The 5,369-nt window shown below is 44.9% G+C and overlaps 1 pseudogene; it reads left to right on the top strand.

The window, feature by feature from the left end:
• The first annotated feature begins 4,899 nt into the window (after nt 1-4,899).
• Nucleotides 4,900-5,101, top strand: LOC105473333 (H/ACA ribonucleoprotein complex subunit 3 pseudogene; annotated as a pseudogene).
• Nucleotides 5,102-5,369: the final 268 nt, after the last annotated feature.

Here is a 5,369-nt window from a genome sequence, read left to right as displayed (position 1 = left end):
CTATTCAGAAAAGAAAACTCCAGCTCATTTACTTATTTTATTGTTGGACAGATATGTACAATGGATCTTTACCTGAAGACATAGGGCACCGAGCTCTTGCTGAGATAAGTTAGGAACAATGCTTTCAAATCCTGTGCACCAGAAAAAAAAATGTGCTTCAGCTTTGCAGGTGTTGGCTGGAGGTGGGAGTTTCATGGTTGCATATTAACTCTCTGACCTCCCCTGATAGCCAGGTGACAGCTGCAGTGAGGTTTCTTTGAAGTGTGACATTCCTTCGGTACTTCAAAGGACCCAGGCCTCTGAGGCAGGTATGTTTGCTGGCCACACCTGGTACCTGCCAACCCCACTGTAGCAGCTGGCGGACAGGAAGTTCCTAGGAACCGGCCCAGGGTCTCTCTGATGAAGTACATCTGACTGATACTGTTCCAAAGTGGGAGAGAAGGGCCCTGAGATGAATGAAGAGCTTCAAGCTCTGTCCTTTTCTAAGGAAGCAATGCCTCCTCCACCCAGGTCAGCACTTCATAGCCGGGAAAGCAGCAAGTATGGAATTTTGACTAGAAAGTGCCCTTTGTGAAAAATCAAACTTTATTCACAAAGGCAAGAGGTCTGGGCAGATTGCTAAAGAGAGACTTCGTTAAATGTGAAATGTGAGCAGAATGCTAAGGCTGAAAACTATTGCTGGGAAAGGTAAATGTGAAACCACCCTAATAATTGAATCCAACATGCCAAAGGGAGCACTTTGAGATCAGACCTAGAATAGGAAAATAACCCTGGCCTCGATCCAAGTTGGTTAAAAAGCACTTAGCACATCCAATATACTCCACACCACTGCCAGTCCCCCAAAACAACAACCTTTCGGTGGTTCTTCTGAGTAACAAATGTTTGGGGTTTTTTGTTTTGTTTTGTTTTTTAAGACGGAGTCTCACTCTGTCACCCAGGCTGGAGTGCAGTGATGCGATCTTGGCTCACTGCAATCTCTGCCTCCCGGGTTCAAGCGATTCTCCTGCCTCAGCCTTCCCAGTAGCTGGGACTACAGATGTCCGCCACCACACCCAGCTAATTTTTGTATTTTTAGTAGTCAGGGTTTCACCATATTGGCCAGGCTGGTCTCGAACTCCTGACCTGGTGATTCACTTGCCTCAGCCTCCCAAAGTGCTGGGATTACAGGTATGAGCCACCGCACCTGGCCCTGAGTAACAAGTCTTACTGAGTCCCTACAGTACATGATCTGGTGTCAGGAAGGTGAATAAAACATAGTGCTTCTCATTTATGGTCTGGTTGAGACTTTCAGCTGTATATCTCCCTGTCAGGCATTTAGCCTCTAAAAACAGATGCCCTCAGGTCCGAATCAGAGCCCTTCCATTTGCTGTGAGTCCTTGGGCAAATGGACTTAATTTTTTTGTCTCAGTTCCACCCTCAGGGAGTAGCAATGAGGATAAGAGAGAATGAATGTACAATGACTAGGACAGTGTCTGGAGTTCAACAACAGCTCAACAAATATGAGCTAATACTCTTACAGCTATTACAAGGAAGAAGATGATAAGGTAGGATGTGGCCTTGCAAAAACCACTGTCCCACCCAGCTTATGGATCACATTGACTGTCAATGAACTGTATCTGCACTCATAACTCACTCGTTTCTGGAGGAAGAAAGGTCTTACACTAGCTGTTCATGTTCCACGGGAGAATGCTATGAACCTAGGAACCAGGTCTCTGGTGTTTTTTGTATGTTTGTTTGTTTTTGGTTTTTTTTGGAAACAGGGTCTCACTGTGTTGTCCAGGCTGGAGTGCCATGGTGCAATTTTCGCTCACTGCAGACTTGACCTTCTGGGCTCAAGCAATCCTCCTACCTCAGCCTCCTGAGTAAGCTGGGACTAGGCATGCACCACCATGCCTGGCTAATTTTTGTATTTCTCATAGAGATGGAGTCTTGCCATGTTGCCTAAGCTAGTCTCGAACTCCTGGCTCAAGGGATCTGCCCCACCTCCTCAGCCTCCCAAAGTGCTGGGATTCAGGCATGAGCTACTACATCTGGCCTCCAGTGTATTTTCCGACAGCATCTGGCATGGAAGCCAATGCAATGGACCTCACCCTGCCAAGGCATGGCAGTGAGCTGGAAGAGCCTATACTGACCCACCCACTACCTCCCAGTAGCATGCACGCACAGTGCTCAGCTCATGGGCTTGCGGTGAGGATTAAATGAGATCGTGAGGGTGATGCTCTTAGTGTAGTGGCTGGCACATACTAAGGATTCAATACTTGTTTACTCCTCTTATTATGTTAAGATAGAACTATTGTCCCTGGAATAGCAAGTGATTCTTTTTTCTTTTTTCTTTTTCTTTTTTTTTGAGACAGAGTCTTACTCGGTCGCCCAGGCTGGAGTACAATGGCACAATCTCGGCTGACTGCAACATCCGCCTCCTGGGTTCAAGCAGTTCTCTGCCTCAGCCTCCCAAGCAGCTGGGATTACAGGTGCTCGCCACCACACCTGGCTAATTTTTGTAGTAGAGACTTGGCCAGGCTGGTCTTGAACTCCTGACCTCGTGATCCACCCACCTTGGCCTCCCTAAGTGCTGGGATTACAGGCATGAGCCACCATGCCTGGCCAGCAAGTGATTCTTTTCCATAAATACATCCATTCCCATCACTGAGCTAGCCCTTTCATATAATGCAAGATAACTGTAGAGAGAAGACAAAGGCAGAGAGTGGAAGGCTCATTTAGCTTTGCATCCTCACATGCATTATAGAATATGGTCAGAGAATAGCTTCAGAATTGAAAAAGGTCTAGGTTGGAATCTTGACTGTACAGCTTAGTAACCAAATTACTTAGCCTCTCCATGTCTCAGCGTCCTCATCTATAAAATGGAGAGAGGGGTTGTACAGATGAAATATAAGGTATGTAAAATATCTAACCCAATGCCTGTCAGAACACACCTAATAAGATACACTCATGGCACCAACTTTCTCTCATGGTTCTCTCTTCAAGCATGTTATATATTCCCTTTCAACGAGTACTTTGTAAATTCTAATGGCTGTAAAAATTAGCTTGCAAAATAGTATAAGATTGCATGATGGCAAACATCATTGCTTTCCTCCAGAAAGCATGAGCTAGAGAACCTAGCATGGCAGCATATCAGCTGTGCTTCCCATCCAGAGGTAAGGCTGGGCCCAGCCAGAAGGGAAAGGCACAAATTTACTCTGATTAACACCAACCCTTCTTTTTGACTACCTCCCAACAACTTTGTCTCCATTACCAACTAGGCAGTACCTTCCAGGCCTTTAACACATGCACACACACACACACACGCGCGCACACACACACACACACACACACAGAGAGAGAGAGAGAGAGAGAGAGAGAGAGAGAGAGAGAGAGACCTACATTTTATTTATCCCCCTCTTTCCTTCACATAGGTAGGAGTATGTAGTATGATGTGGTAGAAATGGCCTGAGCTTTGAAGCCAGACACACTGGTGATTTCCCACAGGAAACTGGTTCAAATTAACCCCATTTTGCCAAGGCCTCATCCCAGCCATTTCTACCTTCTCTGTCAAGGTTAAGGCATGTACAATCTCTCACCTAAACCTCATAAAACAACCCCTGTCCAGACTCTTCACTCCACAACAATTCTCCTCTGTTCATCTCTCATTGGCTGCCATGAAGATCTATGTCCACATTTTACCCACCTCCTCCCCCAGTGAACAACCATTCTGTGAGTATGGCAGCGATGAATATTAATACTGCTACTATCACTGTTATGACAGCTTGTCTTTATTAAGGCATTGTGCTAAGGGCTATGGATATGTTAGATCATGTTATTTCTCTCAGCAACCCTGTAAACCGAGTATTATTTTTCCAGTTTTACAAATAAGAAAACTAAGACTCAGAGAACTTGGGTAACCTGCCCAAGGTCATAAGTCTCAAATATAGAAGCTCTGGAATTTCAAACAGGTTAGTTCATTCATTAGTATACCCATCAATTCATTCCCTCAACATTCAAAATAGTTTTTGAGTGTATTCACTGTTCCAGGAACCAGTGAAGCTAGGTTTTGGTTATCAACAAACAAGATGGCTGCTATTCTTGTCTTACAGGGATTTATCTTCAGTCTGATTCCAAATCCTGTTTCTTTACCACTACATGTATCATTTCCCAAATTAGGGATCAAACAGTCGTACCAGTTAGTATAGTATACCTTAACCTGGAAAAGGACTGACACACTCACTTACCTGGAGACTATAGCCTGATATACCCTGCCATCACCCTTCACGAGCAAAAGGAAAAACTTCTAAATAGTTCTAGAAAATTCAGACTATATTCTGGAAGTACAACTCTGGAAGGCTGGGACCCCTGCATTCTAGTTCTGTTCAATTTGAATATGGCACTAATGTGGGAGTCCATGAGTGTCTGTCACTCACGGCTGGCCACACCCCCTATTCTTGCACAGGTTCCCTCCCTGCCTGAGGGAAGTATTTCTAACAGATATTTCAGTTCACTTCCTTGTCAGGCTGGCCTTGCCTCACTTCTAGGATTATTTCTCTAACTGTCTACTACACACAGCCAGGCCACACAGGTAGGTTCCTACTTAGTATTTTAGTATGATTTCAGAAACACTGAGAAGCTAATGGTACCATCTCCTTCTCCAGGGCTACTGCACTGCCCATCTCCAGGGACACAGACAACAAAGTGTGACAGGTGCCCCTGGGAGAAGAGGCTCTGTCTCTCCTCTCCCACAATACACTATTAATTCCTTACATACTCCCAGATGCCCCCAGATACACCAACCTTTCCTTCTGCATTTAGAAAATTTTAAATGCAAATGCCCTTCTAAAAGATCATATTCGGCAGACGGTGACAGACGGAGCTGCGGACCCAATCGGAACCTCTGGCTTAAGAGTGATCATGTTTCTCCAGTATTACCTCAGTGAGCAGGGAGATTGGGTCTATACACTGGAGAAATTTGACCCAATGGGACAACAGACCTGCTCAGCCCTTCCTGCTCAGTTCTCCCCAGATGACAAATACTCCCGACACCGAATCACCATCAAGAAACGCTTCAAGGTGCTCATGACCCAGCAACTGCACCCTGTCCTCTGAAGGTCCCTTAAACTGATGTCTCTTCTGCCACTCGTTACCTCTCAGAGACTCCGTAACCAAACTCTTCAATCTGTGAGCCCTGATGCCTTTTTTGCCAGTCATACTCTTTGGCATCCAGTCTCATCATGGTGATTGATCATGCTTGTGCGAGACAATCATGGTGGCATCACCTGTAAAGGGAACACATTTAACTTTTTTTCTCATATTTTAAATTATTGCAAGATTATTAAAGATAAAATGATTTGAAAAAAAAAAAAAAAAAGATCATATTCACA

The sequence above is a fragment of the Macaca nemestrina genome, chromosome 10 (assembly GCF_043159975.1).
Source record: "Macaca nemestrina isolate mMacNem1 chromosome 10, mMacNem.hap1, whole genome shotgun sequence".
Classification (NCBI taxonomy): Eukaryota; Metazoa; Chordata; class Mammalia; order Primates; family Cercopithecidae; genus Macaca; species Macaca nemestrina.
Note: the sequence above shows the minus strand (reverse complement) of the source record. Positions and strands in the feature narration are given on the sequence as shown.